This window comes from Balaenoptera musculus, chromosome 11 (genome assembly GCF_009873245.2).
Source record: "Balaenoptera musculus isolate JJ_BM4_2016_0621 chromosome 11, mBalMus1.pri.v3, whole genome shotgun sequence".
Taxonomy (NCBI): Eukaryota; Metazoa; Chordata; class Mammalia; order Artiodactyla; family Balaenopteridae; genus Balaenoptera; species Balaenoptera musculus.
Window position 1 is genome coordinate 228711 of NC_045795.1, and position 22169 is coordinate 250879.

At 57.8% G+C, this 22169-nt stretch overlaps 1 long non-coding RNA gene across 1 annotated transcript; it reads left to right on the forward strand.

Moving 5' to 3' along the window:
* Positions 1-16668, forward strand: LOC118904014. Its single transcript, XR_005021917.1, has 3 exons — positions 1-126; positions 11863-12019; positions 16369-16668. It is a non-coding gene; the product is annotated as an uncharacterized LOC118904014 (long non-coding RNA).
* The last annotated feature ends 5501 nt before the right edge of the window (positions 16669-22169 follow it).

The following is a 22169-nucleotide window of genomic DNA, read 5'->3' on the forward strand; positions in this document are numbered from 1 at the left end:
GCGCGTGCGCTGAGCAGAAAGCCGGAAAGGCCGCCGCTGCCTGCTCAGGTGCCTCTTTGCATGTCTCCTGGGGTCACTGCCGCCTCCTCGCCGGGAGGGGAAAATGAGTGCCACGCGGGGTTTCCTGTGAGTCAGAAGCTGGTGTGCTCGCTGCTCTGGGTGGTGGGCGCGAGGGCACAGGAGGGGGAAGGCCGCGGCGACACCCTCGGGCGAGGACGCGCCGGCATCGCTGGTCCAGCCTCTGCCTCCTGCCCCCCGGCTCCGGGTCCGCTGGGTCCCGTGGCCGCTCCATAGAGCCACTGTGGAAAATTAAATTATATAAACGTGGAATACACCATATTAAAAGACAGGCAGCAGGTCCTCCAAACACTCAGTATTTCCAAATTGTTTGGCTACCGTTTACTGTCGTCTCTGCGCTGGACACTATGTGCGTAACCGTGTCTGCGCTGCGGAGACACTACACGGCCCTGAGCCTCCGCCCGGGTCTCCCGACTGCGCCCCTGTGACCACGGTGGGAGCGTTCGCCCCACGGCCCTCGGGGGCCGTGGCACCTCCTCCAGCCCGGCCCGCGGAGAGGAAGGTGCGGGTGGGAAGGACCCAGGGCCTCCCGAGCGGGCCCAGGGGAGGTTTATAGGGGCGAGGGGAGAACGCGCGCTGCTCCCGGACTTCAGGCTGGCCCTGCTCAACTCCGCCGGCCACTTGCTTGTGCGGGGCCTGCTCTTCCACACCCGACGGCGGCCGCCCCGCACTGTGGCTCGCTGGCCCTCTCTCTGCGGTCCCCGTTCCCCTTCTCTTGGCCAGGGAAATGCGCCACGGACCTCTCCCGGGTGCAGACTCTCCAGTCCCCCCAGCAGCGTGTTTCCTGGAGCCCCTCCCTGGGCCGGGGCACAGGAGAGGCAGCCCACGCCCCCCGCCCCGGGGCAGGGGACACACAGGCGTTGCCTGCCGTGCAGTCTCTCACCCTAACTCTCTCTGAGGCAGGAGAGGCGGTAGGGACCTGGGCAGGGTAACCCCCGGATCACTTCCCGATTTCTTTCCTGAGCGGCCTTCTGCTCGTCTCTGGTCACTGGCTGCTGCGCCAGCCCGGCGCCCCACAAGCAAGAGGCGAGCTCGGGAGGGACGGGGTGTAACGCGTGTGCCTCCGGGGAGGATGGGCTTGGATGGACCCTGAGCGGCGCTCCTCCGTGGGGTGGGGCAGCTACAGAGCGCCCGGTGCAGGCTTGCTCGCGGGCTTATCCTGGAGAGCAAGCACGGAGCCTCTGCCCGTGGCCCGCACACGGTGAGTGCTCCTTCATCGTAGCCGTATTTGCCATCAGAAAAGGGACCTCCAAGGGCAGGGCCATGGCCACGTTTGTGCAGTGCCTCAGCGGGCACACACGCTGAGGAGCTCTGTCCCTTTGCGTTTGTGTGCGTGTGTTGGGGGTGGGGGGTTCAGCAGGGACCACCCACTCCTCCAAGCTCATCACTGCCTGCAGCGCAGCAAACCTGCCACCTAAGAGGAGGTGTCCCCGCAGGGAGGCCTGGTGAGAGGGCTGTCGCCTTCGCAGCCCCTTGTGGTGGGAGGAGTCACCAGGGCGGGCCCTCCAGGACACAGGCCCAGCAGCCCCAAGAGGCTAGCCTCCACCTGTGGACTCTCTCGGAAAGGTCCAGGACCCCAGGTGGGGTCAGCCAGCAGGAGAGATGCACCACGATGGCCTGGTTAGAGGGGAGTCCCTTGGGCCCAACAGAGCAGGTCACACCCTGCTCTTCCCAGCAGCCGCCTCCCCACCCCACCCCACCCCCCCCACCCCCGTCCTGATGCCCTGCTCTTCCCATACCTAACAGTTTAACTCAGCAGGGGTGGGAAGAGGGACATACAAGAGGGCAAAAATATACAAGGGAAAGTGGCCCAAATGGCAGGCTCAGCCCATCTCCCAGCTGTTTCCACGGCACCATTGGTTCTGTCCCATGCTTGTCACCCAGGCCAGGAAGGCACGTGGCAATGAGACGCCCAGGTGAGCGGCGTGGCTTTCTGGGGTAAGGACTGCCTCAGACCCCAGCCCTTGATCCCGACACAGGCTTCACACCTTTGAGTGGGTTGTGTGCACCGCGTGGGTGACCTGCGTTCTGTCTGCCGTATCCTGTTCCTGAAACACTGAAGGTCAAGGCTGATTCTCCAGATGCAAACAGGGCCCCATGGAACAAGGGGAGACTATCGCGTTGCTGTTTCTACAGGCCAGGTTTCTACCAAGTGGCTGAAATAATGTTCGAACTGTCGTGTAGACAGAGGGGCCCCTCTCAGAGGGTGTGCGTCTGGGGTCTGTTTTCTACATCTTTATTCCAATGATGTTATTCTCCTAATTTGGACACCTTAAATTCAGCTGCATACCCGTACCGCCGTTATGTCATTATTAGTAATCCCAACTTCTTGTTTAATTTGCATGCAAGATAGGGCTCACCTGTAAAAGGCACTGACAGAGGCAGTGCTCTATTTTTAGTGAAAGAGATGTTATCTCCAAATTACAGGGAAATGATTACATCAAGGTCCTCTGTTGATGAAATAAATAAACCATGAGAAAGAAAGAACGTGTATGAGTCGTTGAGAACCAAAGCTCGTTGGCTTTCTTGCATCTGAAGGTCCCTTTGCCCACAAGTGTCGTCCAAGTGAACAGGTCGCGTGGCCGTGCGCCCTTCGTGGTTCAAGGAACAGCGACTGTGACGCTCCTCTACGTCCCAAGAAAGTCCTCGACCACAGCCCACCAGGGCAGGCGAGTGTGTTTAGGGGGACGAGAAGCAATGTGTCCCTTTGGCTTTTATGTGCAAACTCGCGGTGGACGTCCTTCCACTCTTCTGGACCCAGAGACGGAGGTGCAGGGCGGGGAGGCTGTGAAGACAGAGACCCCTGGACGCGGGGTCTCGAGCCCCAGCGCCACTTCTGCAGGGGTAACCTTGACAGTCTTCTGACGTCCTTGGGCTCAGGCTTCCCCAGGTGCAGAGCGAGGTCAGCCTGGTGCCCTCCGCTGCCGTAGCCACACTCTCCCTGGGCCGGGGTCCTCACAGGGTGACCTCCCTCCAGGGTTCTGGGAAGGACGCCCCTTCCTCAGAGGGCCGGTCAGGTACTTCGAGTTGTTAAAAACGTGTATCAGAAAGCTCCCATGTTCCATTTCTCTGATAATTAGTGATGTTGAGCAGCTTTTCATGTGCTTTTTGGCCATCTGTATGTCTTCTTGGGAGAAATGTCTCTTTAGATCTTCTGCCCATTTTTTGATTGGGTTGTTTGTTTTTTTGACATAGAGCTGCATGAGCCGTTTGTATATTTTGGAGATTAATCCCTTGCTGGTCGCTTCGTTTGCAAATATATATCTCCCATTCTGTGGGTTGTCTTTCTGTTTTGTTCCAGACGGGCTTGGATACGGGGCTTGATGTTTACAAAGACACGGTTCCTGTGGGGGGATGGGGTGGGAATGCTGGACTCCCTGCCTACTTTTCCTGTAAAACCTAAACCTGTTCTAAAAGATAAAGCCTGCGGATTAACAAGAAGATGGTATCACTGCCGTCTGGGTGATTACAGTCAGCGCCATGCTTAGCCTGCTGGGACCTTTGTGCAGATTAGACAGGGCACCTCTTTCTTAAGGCATTTTATTGCCAGCAACCAGGGAGTTGTGCTGGTAACTATATAAATGTTGTATATGTCTATATTTATAAATATGGACACAAGACTGAGGGTCGTGCAGTGTAAGACCTACACGACCGTGCACGGAGGCCCTGCTTCTCCGTCAGTCCACGGGGGAAGCAGACACGCAAATTAGTTACCTGACGGAAAGGCAGGATGAGCCAAGTCCAATAACGAGCAGAAAACAAAACCACGGGAAGGCAGAGGATGAAGAGAACAGCGCGGCCGGGAAGACAGATGTCGGAGGCAAGAAAAGAAGTGGGGCCGGTGAACGGCCTGGACCCTCGCCGTCTGCGGTCACTGTTCGGGGCGAGCAGAGGGTCTGTGATGGGCTCCCGGCCTGGCTCTAAGGACGAGGGTCTGCGCGAACCTCGAGGCCATGCAAACACGAGACACTGAGTGGCCTCACGACTGTCCTGGGCGACACTTACACCAGGAAGGGACTGTCCTCTTCACTCTGGGTGTCACAGCCCCCAAAGCAGCCTTGGAACTCGCTCTGCCCCGCAGGGCTGAGGCCATGACCATAGCACAGGGCGTGAGCGGAACTGTCTCCCGGTGGTGGAGCCTTGGCTCCTGCCCTCGCCTTTGCCCAGATGCCCACGGAAACATATTTGGAGACGGCTGAGCCCCGGTTGGCGCCCACTGGTTTCCGGGTCATGGCTTCAGCCTTCCTGCCCTCGTTCACAAGACAAATACGCTAAACCAGCCTGGCTCAACGGAGAGCCGCCCCGTGTCCGTGTCCGAATGAGCCACCAAAGCTCACGCCCAGCGGCGGCAGAGGCATCCCTGAGCCCCCGCATGGTGTCCTGCAGGGCAGGGCGGGCGGGGCGGCCAGCCGGGGTGGGATCCAGCCCACGTGGGAGCGGGGCAGCCACGGCCGGGCAGAGCCCTGGGCAGAAACAGGGTGGTGGGGTCCCATCCACCAGCGCTTGTCTCGCATCCCAGCCGCCCTGTCGAGGGAGAGGCTGCAGGAGAAAGGCCAGAGCTGCCGGAGCACAGAACACACGAGCCGTCCTCACCACGGAGGCTGGGGAGACGTGGGCTCGAAGAGGTAGATCTTGAAAATTGGTGGCACTCTCCACTTCCGTTGTGTTTTTCCAGAAATATTCCATTTTCACTCTAACTCTCCAGCTATATTGTTTGTGGATATTTACATGTAAGTAGTGAATGAACAAAAACAGTCACATAGAAATTATACTCATCAACTTCAGGACAGCGACTAAATCTTTCAGACATTAGTGGGGGGTAGGCAGATGGGCGTCTGTTATATTAGTATCTGCGTGTTTGAAATATTTCATTAACAAATAAACCTCCACCAAAGAAGCTATACGGATGGCAAGTAAGCACGTGGATAGATGTTCAGTATCATTAGTCATTAAAGAAATTCAAATTTAAACTATAACAAGTTCTATATGCATACTGGAATGGCTAAAATAAGAAAGAAAAAACCTGACAAGAGCAAGGGTTGACAAGGATGCAGGGCAACCAAAACTCTCATAGGTTGTTGGTAAAAAGGCAAATGTGAGAACCAGTTTGAAAAAGTTTGGTGGTTTCTTAATAGAGTTAAACATACACTTACCATATGACCGAAATATCCCACTACCAGGTATTTAACCAAGAAAAATGAAAACTTATGTTCACATAAATTATTTCTTAAATGCATTTTTTAAGTGAAAGGAGCCAGACTCAGAAGCTACCTACTGTATGATTCCACTTATATGACATTTTGGAAAAGTCAAGAAACGATCAGGACAGAGAAAAGATCGGTGGACACCATGGGTGCAGATGTGGGAGTTTGGGGAAGGCTGACTGGTGGTGGTCACCCAACTGTGCGTTTGTCAAAACTCGAGAACTGCACATCAAAAAGAGTGAATTAAAAAAAAAAAATGAATTTTACTGCATGTACATTAAGGAAAAAATAAATCTACATCTAAAGTAGGTTTACCTAGTGACTTCAGATCTCAGGAAAATCATTTTCCGTTCTGAATGTCATAGAATTCTGTTTTTCTAATCGGTAACATTCCTCGAAGTGCCGACTTAAATTTCAGAAAGAAAAACAAAGGAAAGAAGCTGACATCACTGACACCTTCTGTGGGTCCCAACACGGAGGGCCAAGAAACGGTCGGAAAAGAGAGGCCAGCCTCCAGAAGGCCACGGCGAGCGCCTGAAAGCCACAGAAGTTTCAGTCGGAAGGCATTTCTGAGGTCGCAGTTTGCTTCTCCATCAGTGTGGAAGCTGAGGCCCCGTGTGCTCCGTGTGGGCTGAGGACGGAGAGGGGAGAGCGGACAGCGGGGCAGGTGCCCCGAGGTGTGAACCTGGTGCCCCCCTGTGTCTGTCACCGAACTCCCATGGCCCTTTCCCTTCCCTTGGCATTTCTCTCTTGCTGGACGAAGTTTCAAAATGCCAGGATCCAAGAAATCTTCAGCAGCTCCAGCCAGGTCCCCCGAGCATAGGAAAGTCAAAATCCCGTGGTCACTCCTTTCTTGGCCTGCCCGCCTGCTGGCTCCCCCAAGACTCTGGGAGCCCGTGGTTTGAAGATGCGGTGGGGTCCCTGGGCGGTCGGCAATCTCCCTTCACTGTAGTTCCGGGGCTGCCAGTGCTATGGGCTGTGTCTCGCTCATCCCACATCCCCAGAGACCGACAGATCGTTCCGGTATCATTGATTTGTGAAGATGCGCAGAAAAAAAGAAAGAGCAGGGCACCTGGGCTCGGACTCCTGCCTCTGGCTCTGCCTCTCCCAGGAAGGCGGAAACTCCTGAGACATAAAAGAGCAGATCTTTTGGGGGAAAGCTAACTAATCTTCGATGGGTTATTTGCACAGCACCTCAGACCACACACACTCAGAATGAGTATTTCATAATTGAAATGAGAATTACCTTAATTGCAGAACCAGCCAAGGGATTTCTAAAGAGAGTGCGCTCAGTCCCCTTTGGCCCAGCTAGAATGCACAGGCACTCCTGTGTGCTGCGCTGTCTGTTCTCTGCCGGGGGCCTCGCCTATGAGACCACTGGTCGTGCGGGGCAGCAAAGGCACAGCAAGGAAGAGCAGCGGCCAAGACGAGCGGTCAGAGCAGGGACCCATCTCACTGTCCGCAGGACTGATCAACGTTCGCTTTCACAGGGAGAACGCCCAGGTCAAACTCAGTTCTTCAGTTATTAGAATTGCCATGTGGTTCCCCAAGTTCTTGGCCTTAGTCACCGGCACGAGCCGAAGTGCAAGAGGAGGTCTGCCTGCAAGCTGGCCTCCTTTGTTTCTGATTAAGATGAACTTTGTGTTAGACAGGGAAAAGAAACAAGTCTTTCTGAGGTGTTAGGGCCGGAGTTTGGGCTTGGGACATGCAGAGATAGGAGTTCTGGCCCAGAGGCTCTCCTACTCCACAGGCTGCAGGAGAAACCTTGGAGCCGTTGCCCCGAGGGACGGGCACCTGCCAGCCCAGCAGGGAGGAGCCCTTGGCCTCCCAGCCTCTTGGCCCTGCGGCCTGGCCCAGGCTCCATGTCTTGAGACACTTTGTGGTGGTCCCACATGTGGGCCTCAGAGCTAAACACTTCCGTTGAAGGGACCCTGAGTAATATTTGGCTGTTTCCCCAAATCAATCTCACCGGCAACTATTGTGAATACTCAAAAGAATGCATTACGTTCCACTCTGGAAAGAGTTCCAGAAGGAGGACACTGCCTGTGACTCTGAGGTTTTTATACACAGAACATAAAATTGACCACCTTGACCACTTTTAAGTGAGAGCTCAGTGGCCTTAAGTACATTCACACTGTAGTGCACCCATCACCGCCGAACTCTCTTCTTCTCTGAAACTGAACCTCCGTCCCCATTAAACACGGACTCCCCACCCCCTCCTCCAGCCCCTGGCACCCACCCTCCTGCTCTCTGTCTCTGTGAATCTGATTCCTCCAGGGACCTCATGTGAGTAGAATCACACAGTACTTGTCTTTTTGTGACTGGTTTATTCCACTAGGCATCACGTTCTCAAATTTCATCCATGTCGCACCAAGTGTCAGGATTTCCTTCCTTTCTAAGGCTGAATAAGATTCCATTGTTTGGATGGACCACATTGTGTTTATCCATCATCCTTCCACGGATGAACACTGGGGTTGCTTCCACCTCCTAGCTATTGTGAACAATGCTGCTGTGAATATGGGGGTACGAATATCTTTTGAGACCCCACTTTCATGTCTTTTGGGTGCACACCCAGACGTGGAATTGCTGGACCACGTGGTAGTTCCATGTTTGGTTTTTTGAGGAGCCTCCATACTGGCTTTCCACAGTGGCTGCCCCGTGTCTCACCCCCCTCCTGCCTTGGTCAGTGTGGGCTGCCGCAACCAGCTACTGGGTGTTTATAAACAAGAAGGGTTTACTTCTCACGGTTCTGGAGGCTGAAGGCCAAAGGGTGATGCGGGCAGGCTTGGTGCCTGGGGAGGACCCTTCCGGGTTCATAGACAGTCGTCTTGTGGCCGTGTCCTCACATGGTGGATGGAAAGGGCAAGGGAGCTTCCTGCGGTCTCTTTTACAAGGCCGCTAATCCCAGGAGGTGAAGCCTTAGGACCCGGTCACCTCCCAAAGCCCCCATATCCTCATTCCCTAAGCCTAACCCTGACCCTGACCCTGACCCTAACCCTGACCCTAGCCGTAGCCCTGACCCTGACCCTGACCCTAACCCTAACCCTAACCCTAACCCCATTACTTTGGGGTTGGAATTTCAGCATATGCACTCGGGGGAACACAGACGTTCAGAGCACAGCATCCCAGGACTGAATTTTCTTTAAGTTAGAGACAGACAGGCGCAGTTGTAAGTGAATGGAGTCGGTGGGTAACGGGCGGTGGGAGCAGGAGCCCCGGGTCAGCTCACCACCAGCCATCCAGCATTTTCAGGGGCCTCTTCAAAAGATGTGTCCTTGGTGGAGGTTTTTGTTTTTTTTTTTTTTTTTTAGGGTGTGGTGGGAGAAACTATTGCCTTTTTCAACCGCATAGCACAGGAAGATCAGCTCAGTGCTTTTTTTTTAAGAATGAACCAGTTTTTTTGTTTTTTTGTTTTTAATGTGATGATCCATTTATTTATTTGTTTGTTTGTTTATGGCTGTGTTGGGTCTTCATTTCTGTGCGAGGGCTTTCTCTAGTTGCGGCGAGCGGGAGCCACTCTTCATCGCGGTGCGCGGGCCTCTCACTATCGCGGCCTCTCTTGTTGCGGAGCACGGGCTCCAGACGCGCAGGCTCAGTAATTGTGGCTCACGGGCTCTAGAGTGCAGGCTCAGTAGTCGTGGCTCACGGGCCCAGTTGCTCCGTGGCATGTGGGATCTTCCCAGACCAGGGCTCGAACCCGTGCCCCCTGCATTGGCAGGCAGATTCTCAACCACTGCGCCACCAGGGAAGCCCCTTGGTGGAGTTTTGAAGGAAGGCACTTTGTCAGGAGGCAGGGAGGGACACAGACGTGCTGCGCAGCGCCCATGCAGAGTCCCCGGCGGAGCAGGGCCATTGCCACGTCCTCAATGTGGACTGCGGGGAAAGCCCAGGGGGTAAAGTGCAGCAGCTTAAACCTGGCAAGAGCTGGGAGCTCAGTGCACCTGGGGGACAGATTGGGTTTTCAGATTTTGGGGTTTTTTTTGGCAAGGAGGGTAGATCTAGGAGAATCAACTGCAGGGAACTGCTGACGTGAATTCAGACGCTTCGAGGGTAATGATCACAGTAAACATGCAAATAGCCATGATTCACAGGTGTTAACTTACTGATTCCCTAACACAGCTCCACGAAGGAGGAAGTATAAGCCGCCACTTTACAGAGGTGAAGTGAGTCAACCAAGGTCACGTGGCTTACGGGGAGGAACTCGGATTCAACTCCGGGCTGTCTGGCTCCAGAGCCCAGGCCTCTGTGCACTGTTCTGTCTTCTCTGCACAAAAAAGCGCCTTGAAAACCCAGACGCCTGCCCTCGAGGTGAGGGCGATGCAGGTGGGGAGACAGAAATGAACGAACAAACAAACAAGATACGTAGCACAGGGGCTGTCAAATGTAAATATTTTTGGCTCTACAGGCCAAAAGGAAAAGCCGAGAGTGTTCTGTCCGTCTCCGTGGCAGCTACTCAATGGCCCCACTGGGTCGAGACGGCAACAGACAAGACAGCCGAGAATCCCGTGACCGTGGCTCCAATTCAAGTCCGTTTATGGAAACTGACATTTCATGCCTGATGAGCTTGGGCCCCCAGAACGGGGGGCTAGGGGACTTGCACCTTCATTTTTGTCTCAGACGCATCTCTACCGGATACCATAGAAGGGTCTGCAAACCACGGTCCACAGGTCCAGTCCAGCTTCTTAGTTCCACCATATTTGACCTCACTGAACAATTTCCATTATCTACAGCAGCACCAGGAGTTGCTCTGGTGCCTTAAATGACCTTGTCGGCCCAAAGTGTAAATAAAGTGACTTTTAAACCATCTATACCACATGCCAAGCACACAGCCTGGGGCATGTGCTCAGGGCAGCTCCAACAGTTCCTGAGGTTGGGGGGGGAGGCTTTTGCTCCATCTGTGACCCTCCTGCTACCCCCTCCGCCAGGAATATTGTGAAATAAATCCCAGGCATCACACCAAGAAATAAATTGGTTTTAAAAACACATATGCCTTAGAAAACTTTTTATTTAACATAAATATATCAAGCAAATCAATTAAGGATTATATTAAATGTCCATGAATTTGTATTGCTTTAGATTCATCTGAGTTTACCAGAAAAACCCTCAATATTTCCTGATATAAATGCACCAAAGACATCTCACTAATCTAGTTGAACTGAAATCAGATTTCAGGGCACATTCATTTTCAAAAAAAAAAACAAAAAGCCAAGGCCAAAGAGAACATCACGCAATATTAGAAAACACAGGAAGGTTTAATTTCCCCAGAGAGCCATGCTGACCTGCGGTTGGGGGTATAACAAAGCCACTCCTGCCGGAGCTGGTGTGCGATCCAGAGGAAACCCAAGGACAGGATGTTTGCAGCCACTGCTCTGAGAAAGACGGGCTGACACGCATGCAGCTCGGACCAAAGTCGTCCCTAAGAATCAGCATTCTGTGACCTGTAACCTGTGCCCTGGGTCACGATGAAATGTCTAACGTTCACCCAGCACTTTTCAGCCAGCAAGGCACTTTCTCTCCCACGTCATTTCACTTGTGCCTCTAGGAACCTTGTTCAGAATCAGGAGAGCTTGGATCACAGCCTGTCCCTGTAAACCTCCGCATCTGGACACAGCCTCTCCCTCCGCTGGGAAGGGACCTTCTGGTCACATCTTTCTGCTGAACTACATTTGTCCTCAACAGCCTGGCCAGAAAGAGGCCTCCAACCTCGGGAGACGGGGCTGGGGCAGGGGCAGGGCACGTGTCCTGGAGAGGACCAGCCGGCAGTGTCCCTGGGCGGCAATGTCCCCGCCCTCCCGGGGGATTGGGGGCAGGTTCCGGTCCTTCCACACCAGCCAGTCAGGGCCTCGGACACCCTGTTGCCTATGGTTGAGGCTGCGCCTTCACCTGCCAGCCTGTCCCAGCACCACAGACAAAACCCAGTCACCGTCGCGGACTCTTCTGGGCTCCTCACCTTCTTTGCAGGTAAGCACGGCCGCGTCCTTGCAACGGATGAGATGTGAGAGGAAGCGCCACGAGTCACCCGCAGTGGCCGCCCTAAGAGCTGGCCTTCGCTCTGCCCCGCGTCCCGAGTCAGGACGGGGCCTCCTGCACCGCAGGCTGCAGTGGCCGAGCTCCGCGGCCTCGGGGTCCGCGGAGAGCGCCCCGCTTCAGCTCCAGACGCGCTTTTCCACCTGCGGACGAAGGTCGAGTCTGAAGGGTGGTTTAGCGGTGGGGCGCTGTGGGGCTGCGGGCTCGGTGCGTCCTGCCCTGCGGGGCCCGCGCGGCGGGCGCTGGTCTGCGTGCTCCGCGCCGGGGCCCGCGGCCACCGGGACACCTTGCAGACCTGCGGCGACAGCCATCCCGCTGCCCCGGACGTACTGAGGGGCGTTCCCGGGCCCAGGAATTCCGGTCTCGAGAATGGGACGGTCCTGGGCCCGTCTGGACAAGGTGGTCGCCGCCACGTGGCCGTGGGCCCTTCCCTGCACTGGCCCCTCCCCCGGGCATAGGTGACCCCCTCAGAGGGAAGGGGTAACGCTTTTCGACCCAGGCATATTCTTTTCCTCCCCCTACAATATGCCGTTTCCTTTGTTGTTTTCCTCAGAATGCAGAGCCACGTGCAGGGTGAGCCGCAGCGCCTGTGCCTCAGGAAGCGCGGGGCTGAGGCCCCCAGGCCACGACGACCCGGACTCCTCTGCGCGTCCCGGAGCCCGAGGAGGCGCGTGACGCCCCGCGTCCCACCGGCCGCAGCGGCCCTGAGGGTAAGCAGAGGGGCCGCGCGGGCTGCACGGCCCCCCCTTCCGTCTGCTCCCAGACTGTGTCCCCAGAAAACGGGAAGACGGCGGCTGAGTGCCCTCCTGCCGCACGCGACCAGGGAAGCTCCGGGCCGGGTGACCCTGTTCTAGAGCTTTCTCGCGGGTGAACGGTCGGGGGAGCGCTGCCTTCGGTGGGGGGAACGGTTCTCAAAACTCCCAGTTCCACCTTTGCGCCGGGGCGGGGCGGGCCCTCTCGCCGTCTGTCTGTACCGAGTCGGCACTGGGCACGCCGCGAACGTGCAGGGTGACCAGCCGGCCCCCTGCCCGCGCCCGCGGGGCTCCCGGGACGCAGGCTGGCCGCGCACGGAGGCTTTCTGCACGTCCAGGCTCCTCGCTGCCTGCACCGCTGTGCCCGTGGCAACACCGGCCCATCGTCAATCCTGTCTGTGGCGTTTGGGGCGCAGGTGGGCTCGGGACAGACGGAGGAGCGGGGGCGGCGGGAGCTCGCCTGGCACCTCACGGGGGGTGGGTGCCCGTCTCACGAGGAGGTCAAGGCACGGAAGGCGGTAGCAGAGCCTCCCGGGAAGCTCTATGCCCTGCCCGGCCAGCAGCTGGACACCACCTGTGAGCAGGGGTCCCGCCTGCGGCGCCCCCGCCCTGGCGCCCCGGCCCCGGCGCGCACCTCCCACTCGACTCCTCACGGCCAAGGTCGGGCTGCTCCCGGGGCTGAGAAGCACCGCCTGCGCCGTCCCCGTCGCCGTCCCCGTCGCCGTCCCCGCTCAGAGATGCTCAGGGAGGCAGCTCTTCCGCCCCGCCCCCAGCCGCGCCCACCTGCAGGGACCCCAGGCTCTTGCCCTCCCCCGCTCCTGGCTCGGTGCCGACCCTCGTGCCCTGCAGGCGCCCGCTCACCACTCCGGACCCCACAGACCCTCCCTCAGGCATCATGGGGGCCTGTCACTGGTCAGAGCATTTAGAGCCTGGGACCCGTCTGTGTGTTCGTGTCGCCGAACTCCCAGGCCCATAAGGGTCCCGGCGGCCCTGCTCGGCCTGTGAAGCACTCCTTCCTCAGCCCGTCCCCCCGCCCTTCATCCCCCCCCCCCCCGCCCCGGGCTCCCTCCTTGAGGGGACGGCCGTTCTCCGTCTTCACGTTTCCTGGCCACAGACCGGCTCGGTCCCTCCGGCCACCGTAGCAAAGCACCACGGACGGGGCGGCTTCAGCGGCAGACATTTCTGTCCCACGTTTCTGGAGGCTGAGCCCAGGTCAGGGTGCCGCCCGGGCTGGTGTCCCGTCGCTCGCCCTGCTTGCAGTTGCCATCCTCTCGCTGTGTCCTCACAGGTCCCCTCAGAATGGCTTCTCATGAGGACACTAATCCCATCACGGGCCCCCCCCCCCACGTGGCCTGATCAACCCCAAAGTCCCCTCCTAGCTGCACACCTTGGGGTCAGGCTTCAGCACACGATTCTGGAGCACACGTTCGTCCCATGGCAGGTGTCCCTCTTACCAGCGTCCCTCTGTCACCACACGCTTTCTCCTTCTTCCAGTCACGCCTCCCGACGGCCCAGGTGGGGCTGGTGCTTTGCTCCCACCTGGAACGTCGGGCCCAGGCACTGTTGAAGGGGGCATGCGCACCCTTCGGGCACAGCACACCCTTTTGCTTTTCCTCATTCCTCTCCAGTGTTTGCCCGTAGTCACGTCTGTCCGCGTGGCTGTCACCGTAGAACAAATCGCGGTACAAGTGACTCGAATACAATCAGCATTTTCCGTGTTGCTGCAGAGAACTCGTAATGTGTGGCGTTAGTTCTCTGCTGTTAGCATGCAGGTTCCTCCATCACCCGCATTCCTGTATGTCCGCGATTATTCCCAGACGGTCACGTGTCGCCGTGGCGTGAACGATTCCCAGGAGGCCCGGGGCTCTGCAGGGCAGGCGTCTCCTCACCTCATCAACCTTCTCCCGCCGTTTAAACGGCTCTCAGATGTCTTCCTTTGTGTATTTTTATTTTTGGACTGTTCACGTTTGTCCTCCTCCTTCTCTTGGTGCTGGAAACACGCAGCTCATAAAACACCAAAGCACGTGCTGCTCTCTGACCCTCTAAAGGACCCCGGGAGGGAGGGGAGGAAGGACTGGTCACCCAGGAAGCATCGCCCGGGTGATACCGCCTGCTGCTGACTGGCCAACCGAGAGTCTGGTTCCTCTGATTCTTAGCTCGCCGGTCGGTCTTTAAAAATAATCATCAAGGTGACGGGCACACGTGGTAAAGACCGAAGGATGCAGCGCAGCTGCGGTGGAAGCCGCACGGGCCGCGCCTTGTCCCCGCCGGCCCCGTGTTCTCTGACCAGCCCCTGGCGGACGCCCCTGAACCCCGATGTTTCCCACCGCCCTTCCCCAGGGCATGGATTTTAAGCGAGTTCCTGCGCTCCTGCCCGGGGGCCACAGCTGCTCGAGCTTTGGCTGCTTGTCTCTGAGACTCAGAACCGTGCCCACATCTGGCGGAGCCCGGAGACCCTGGCCTCCTCTGTGAGCTGCATGGTGGCCCCAGAGCCCACACATTCCCTCCATCAGCGAACTGGCCCCGAGGACACGGATGTAATGCTCGGCCAGCCCTGTCCCTGGGGGGCTGACACCGCAGCCCTGCTCCCCTGGGCCACGGGCTCTCGCAGGGTCCCCGATGGACTACCTGGGCCCAAGGTGGGAGACGGTGGGAAACAGGACCAGGAAACGCTGGTCTTCGTTTCATCCCCAGGCTCAGCAGAGACCAGCGAGGGCCTCCTCGGAGCCAGAGGGCACGAGGGCACCCCTGGGGTCTCCAGCCCTGGAGGCGAGCGAGCCCGGAGGACACAGCTATGGTCAGGAAAGGCACACAGATGGGGGTCACGGAAAAAAGGACGATTCACTGAGAGAAACGTCTGCACGTGAAACAACAGGGCTTCCTGGGGGCTGAAGAGGTGACCCCTCAACGCCCTGTGAGGCCCTTGATCCCACCCTGGACCAGAAACAACCGTGGTCGTCTTTTCTATCGAGAACATTAGTGAGATGATTGGTGAAGTCAGAATATTGCCTGGAGAGCAGATTGCAGGACCGAGGTGATGATTCTCGACGTGGGTACCGAACGGTGCCAGGCTGTGCAGGATGCCTTTGTCTCTAATTTTAGGGAACACACAAGAACTTAGTGGTGAAGGAGTATGATGTCTGAGCTCCGAAACGGTTCAGGAAAAAAGCGTGCAGAGAAAGAGGTGGGTGGGGAGAGGTAATGGGAAGCGAGTATAAAACACCAACTCAGAAACTGGGTGGAGGGAACATGGGAATTCTTTATACTATGGTAGCAACTCATGTGTAAGTCTAAATGATATCAAAATAAAATGTTGAAGAACAACCACACAGACAGGATGGGGTCAGATGAGGAACCCAGCCCACAAGCAGTAGCGCAGACGCGCTAGCCGAGGGGCGGCGGGCGCCGGTGGGTGGGAGGACCCGGGCTCAGGGACCCTTGTCGGGCAGGAGCTGCGGGGAAAGAGGCGGGTGGGCCTGGACCCTCTCCCGGAACTCAGAACGCTCTCCGCTGGGGACCCTGCCACGCACAGTCCTGACTCTCAGGTGGTTTCCTTTCCTTCAGCTGAAGCTGTCTTTTTCCTCCACTTTCAATCCATCCGACTGGAGTTGATCCCCCCTCCGCCATGAAAGGCTCCCTAGTTACTCAGCCTCTAATCTAACATAATCTGATCTGATCTGATGCTCCCTTAGAAACCAAGGCCCAGTTCTGCTCCTGCGCCGGAATCCCACCAGGGGACTTATTTGGCTTTTCGAGGTGGCCCTGGCTTCGTGGTCAGGCCTGTGTGCCTTTGTGTCGTCCGAGCTCTGCTGCTGACCCTCTGGGGCGACCCTGCTGGGGCTCTGCTGTCCACTGATCGGCCTGACAGCGTGACCCCAGCCTCTCCCACCACTAGACACTCGCTGGGACACAGCTGTACCCACCGCCAGCCTGCCCTCTTGGCCCTGCCTGGTGGGAGGATCCCGAGGGGGACAGTTGGCAGGGGGGAGCCTGGGGGTAGAACGGCGTGGGGAGGGGGCAGCCCGCTGAGGCACAGAAGCAGGCATGTGGGGAATCCACGTGACAGTGTTGTGCTGAACGAGTGGTGAATGAACTTGAAATCAAAGACGAAACCACAGCCCGTGAGAGGAAATGAGGATGGCTCTAGAGAGAGTGAGGCTGCATGCGCAGCTCAGAAAGGATGGAAAAGCCGGGCCGGAGGGTGGGGTGTAGGGCGGGGCGGGGGGGGGGCCTCAGAAGCCCAGACTGTGTGAGGCTTTGGTTTTTCCTTTTCAGATGACGGCGGTGATTGTTTTCTTCTTTTTCAGACTTAGAAGTGATCCATTAGGGGATTCATAAGAATCACGGTAAACAAACAGCCTGGGCGCATCTTCACGACCTGCTGGCGGCCACTGGTTTCCGTGGTTTCAGCGCCATTGTTACGACACAGAGTCTGGAACAAACACGGATGAGGGTGGAGAGCTGCACCCAGGAGCCCAGGTCTGGGCCTTTCCAGAAGCCGTCATGGGAACTGATCAAAGAAAATGGCAAAAAGTGGATTGGCAATGACAAACGCATCTTTCCTCAATAAAGTGCATCTTGTATTAAAATTAGAGATTCCAGCTGGGAAGCCACAGGGGCCATGGGCCCCTCAGGGAGCCGGGAATGGAGACGCCCTGATCCTCTGGGAGCGGACGGGCCCCCACGGGGGTCCCGCGCATCAGGAAGCTGCGGCAGTGGTCTACAGCAGGTCTGGCCCTCAAGGAGGGGACAGCGGGTGGGGGCCATGGACACTGGGGTCACGTGGGTGTCCAGAGGTCTCCACGGGCTCAGCGCCAAGTCACATTTTTAATGGAAATATTTGGAACCTGTCCCTTAACTCCTGCCCCAGGTTCCGATCTTGTGTGGGTCTGCCCGTTCCGGCTCTGGGCCTGGGCTTCCAATCCCTCTCCATCTGATTCCCAGGACCTGGCACCTGCCTGCCCGCCAGAGCTGCAGACCCTCCCCCAGCCCAGCCCCCACGCCACTCAGCAGGACGGAGAGCTGGATGCCCTCCGCGGGGCTGGGGGAGGGGCACAGGCAGGGGAGGGATTGCTTTAGCCGCGGCACCTAGAAAATTCTAGAGCAGATACAAGTTAGCAATGTGACGTGGGGGCACGCAGGTTTGAGTGACAACAAGAGGAAGGCTCCACTTGTGTCCCCCGGCGGCTGCCTGCCCGGGGCCCTGGCCTTCCGCGGCTCGTGCTGGCGTGGACACAGGCGTCACCCGCAGCCTGTCCTGAGCGGCGGCGCCGGGGGCGAGGCTTTACCGCGTTGGGAACGTGGACGGCGGGTGAAGAGGTGGAGCTCACCTCTTCCAGCCTACTTTGTGGTCGACGCGATCTTCACAAACGCACAGGACGGACACACACAAAACAGCCCTGCCTCCTGATGGCCCCGGGAAGGCGAGCGTCTCAGTGGAAACAGTGATGGAGCCGCGTTTGGCCGCGCTCGGCAGCGGGTGTGAGCACCCGGCCTGACTCAGGGGAAGGAAGTAGTGTTTCCACTCAGCTCAAAACAAGTGGTTTCAGGACGGCTTGTGTGTCACTGGCATTTCCCTGTTGTGTTTATGAGACGAGGTGGGAATGGGCCTCGTGGTTACTCTAATCTCGTCTTTTACAAGAAATAAGAAGCCCCTAGTGGAACGCTGGCGGGGGGCTGTGCGGCCCGGGAGACGCTGGGGAAACCCGAGGGTGCCCGCGGGGAGGGGCCCCATTTCAGGGTGGAAACCTGGGCCGCCTTCTCTGGTGGGCCGTGCAAGCAGCAGGCGCCCGGGGATGGCGTGCGGCCAGGGGCGCCTTGGAAGCCGGGTCAGCACGCAGCAGGCGTGCGGGGCGCAGTGACCCCCCGTGTCCTGGGGACTCTTGCTGAGGTCGGCCGTTTCCCCGGAAACCAGATCCACGGTCCAGAGGTCACAGCTCCCACTCTGCGGGGACAGGACTGCATTGATAAGGGTTGAAGCGAGGAGGGTGACTGTCCCAGAGATGGGTGGACGGTTTCTGCATCCCTGGGGAAGCCGGGCCACATTCCCAGAATGCAGTGCCAGCAGAGGCCCAGACACAGGCCCAGGCTGGAGGGCCGGGGGCGGGGGGCTGGGGGCTGGGGGAGGGGTGTCTGGGAGCCGGGGGTCTGGGGGGCCGGGGGCTGGGGGCTGGGGGAGGGGTGTCTGGGAGCTGGGGAGCTGGGGACCGGGGACTGGAGGCTGGCCTCCTCTCCCTGGAAGGCAGACTCCACTGGAATCTCCCAGTCCGAGCAGCCCCAAAGACTAAGCTGCCTTTGAAGTGACGTCTCGGGTTCGTGTCTATATTTAAACTGGAATGAAAGAAAATAAACCAGATGAAAGAGTTCACTAAAAACAGCCACCTCGGGGAGCAGCGACGCCTGCCAGCCACGCCGTCTGGGCGACGCCCACGTTCCACTCACCTGTTCGGGTTGTGATCTGGCAGCAAAACAATGGGAGGAAAAAATCCCCACATTTTCACAAGGAGGTTTACTGGAAAATCTTCTAATAAATAGTCAGAAGCACAGCAATCTCGAAACCACCTTCTCATCGTTGAAATGTTGTTTTCAAAATCGCCCCTCTCCTTGGCCACCTCTGGTGGTCCGGCGGTCACACGGCTGCACCCCAGGCTGCACCGGTATCACCCGTCAGGGGCTGAACTTGTCCCCCCAAAATTCGTACGCTGCAGTACCTCGGGAGGTGCTGTGTTTACAGGTGACGGGGCCTGTAAGCAGGTGATTAGGTAAGATGGGGTCACTAGGGTGAGGCCGTAAGCCCCCAGGACTGGTGTCCTCAAAGAGGAGATGAGGACACAGACAACAGGACACACACAGGATGACACCACCCGCAGGCACGGGGAGGAGGTGGCATCCACAGGCCCAGGAGAGAGGCCTCGGGAGGGACCACCTGGCCGACACCTTGGTCCCGGCCGTCCAGCCTCCAGGACTGAGAGGAAACAACCTTCCTGTGTTCAAGCCTGCCCGACTGTGGAACTTAGTTATTTGCGGCGGCCCTAGCAGACCCATGCCATCTTCCTAGAGACTGTTTTCTTAAAAAAGGAAGCTTGGAAGTCAGCGAGCCCCCTCACTTTACAGACGAGGAAAATGAGGGAGGCCCCAAATCTCGGTGACTGAACCCACAACCACTGAGCAAACCGACAGGCCCCCTACTGTACGGAGTGGCCAGGAGGCCCCCGCAGGGTCCAGGCAAGAAGTGAGGGTGCCAGCGGGGGCAAGTTCTGGACATATTTTAAAGGTAGACAACGATATTTACCAGTAGATCGGATGTGGGTGCAAGAGAGAAAAGAACAGCCAAGAATGATGCCAAGAGTTTGGCTGGAGCGCAGAGACCTGAGGTCCTCGGCTTGGACAAGGTCACCAAGGTCCCAGATGGGCGGGGGGGGGGGAGGGGGAAGCCGAGGGAGCTCCAGGGCCGCTCCAGGACGCAGCGGAGGCCGAGATTCAGGGGCTGAGCGCCCGCTGCGTCCCTCCCACCTGGACGTGGATTCTGGGTCGCGACACACGGCCATCCCTCAGTGTGAGAATGTACGTTACAGTTGCCTCCTTCCCATCTGGTGCTCCTGTCATAAATCTTCTTCTACATGTTACAAACCTCGTATTACCTTTTCCTACTTTTGGTTTAGACAGTCTTTTAAAGCAATCAAAACTAAGAAAAATGTCTTTGATGTATATTCTCATTTTGAAAATGTGCAGGGTTCTTCGGTGTGTGTGTGTGTGTGTGTGTGTGTAGATAATTTCCACCTAGCATCTTCCTTTTGATTGAAAAATTTCCTTTAGCATTTCTTGTAATGTAGGTCTGCTGTGAGTTCTCTCAGCTTCTGTTTGCTGGAAATGAATTGCCTCAGCTGCAGTTTATCTGAAAACACCTATATTTTAATTTTACCCCCTCATTCTGGAGGGAGACTTTGATTTGGTAAGAAATTCTGGATAGGCAATTTGCTTCAGTACTAAAGATGTTTATCCACTGTCTTTGGCAGGCTTAGTCCTCCTCTAGTTTCCACTCATTAAACCTACCTGTTTAGGCGAAAAATAAGTTCAATACATATTCTACGTGATAGCCCTTCAAATACTTGAAGACAAACATTATTCATCAGTATATTAATTTAAAGACTTAGTGCCAGTGTGCCAGATACGAGAGTAACAGAAACTAGAGTCAGAGACAAAAACAGTAGAATTCTTGCTTTCTAGGACCTCGAGGTCTAGTAAAGACAGAAAACTAGCGCAACATGGTAGGTGAACTTCCACAGAGAATTGGGGAGCGCAGAGAAAGGACACCCGGCTGGAGGGACAGAGTGAGGAACAGGCGTCTGGGAGGGAAGCAGGAGCTCGCTGGGCCTGGGGCAGGGGGTGGGGGCCCCTGGGCGTGGACGCTGCGACACGGCGCATGTGTGGGGTGAGGGCGGGGGAGCGGGCCTGGACCACATCGTGGGGCGCTGCCCTCTGCCTCGTGCGGCGAGAGCCGCTCACACGTCTGGGCAGTGGGGCAGCCTAGACACGGGGACACACATGTGACGGTGTTTCTGAGCGCAGAAGCAGAAGGGCGCTGTTCCCGGCTGTGCTCTCAAGGCTAAGTCAGCCCCTTAGAAAGAGAATCTCTGCACGCGCGCGTCCGAACAGGGTTTCACAGGCAGAACAGCGTGGGGGACGCACGGAGACGACATTCAGCGGGCTGGGCCGGGGCCTGGGATGCAGAGACAAGCGCCATCGGACAGAGACCCAGGTGCGGGCAGCCGCCTTGGGAAGCCCCCGGGAGCAGGCGAGGCCGGGGTCGGGGCACAGGTACGGGTAGGCCTGAGACTGGGAGGGAGGATGACGGTCGTTTTAGTTAAAGCTTAGAGGGTGAGGGGAAGCCGTGCCTGAGGAGCAATACAGAGAAGCCAGGGATGCCTGGCACAGAGAAGGCTGAGCGCGTGGCCTGGGGCAGAGGTGACGGCTGAGGCGGCATCCGGGGCGTGGACAGGACTCGTGGTCGACCTGGGCAGCAGCTGGGCGTCCGGTGGGGCCCACACGCCGCGCGCACCAGGGTGACTGGTACCACGGAGGCCTCGGGGAGACAGGGGTGCGGGCTCCCGGGGGTGCGGACCGCAGCAAGCCCACCCCGTGGGAGCCGGGAAGGAGGAGGGCCCAGAGCAGACTCAGCAGCGAGGCTGGAGGAACGTGGCTCAGGTCAAGGGCAAGGTCGCCCTCGCCGCAGCTCCCGCCAGGCCTCCCGGTGCCCTCCACCTCCGGAGCCGCAGTGGGGCTGGGCAGTGGGGCGGTGAGCCGGGCAGGTGCCGTCCTGTTCCCGAAGCTCTCAGCGCTCCACCACCTTCCCCAGCCCTGCCCTTTGCTCTCCGGGCACCCTCTGAGCCCCTTTAGGTGGTGGTGGGGGGTGGGGGGTGGGGGACTTGAACTTCCGGCAGGTTGAGAACATGGTCCTCAAATTGCCCCCTGAACTATGTCTTTTGAGATAATTTTAGGCTTCAGGAAGATGGCGAAGACGGTAAGGGGAGCCCACAGCCGGCGCCCGGTTCCCCTGATGTTAGGATCTTAACACACGTGTCATCAGTGACCAGCACGAGGCCCCAGGCCTGTAGAAACACGGCTTTCTATGCAGGTCTGGCCGCCGGAGGAGCTCTTGCACACCCATCCCAAGTGAACAAGCCCCGGGGATGGAGCGAGAACGAGCCCTTGATGTGCCCTCGGGGAAGGGGCCAGCGGCCTCCACCCTGACGGCGCCTCCCCGCCCGGGGCTGGGGAGAGACGGGCTGCCCGAAGGCGCAAAAATGCCTGAAGGGGCAGGCTCACCTCTGGTGGCAGGAAGGGCAGCTGGAGGCGGGGGCTTCTGCGGGGTCACGGCCCAGGGAGGGCAGCCGCTCCACATCTCCAAGCCCATTTCTGCTCTCAGTGTTTCACTCCGATGTCCTTCCCGACTCAGGTGGGAAAACTCACATCGAAGAGAACAGAGCTGATGTGACCGGGTCTTCAGGGCGTCTTGGCATCTGAGATGCAGGACCGAGGGGGTGCGGGACCCGCCGCCGCCCAGGCCCAGGGCAGGGATGTTCCCGGCCCAGGGCCCAGACGCGGAACC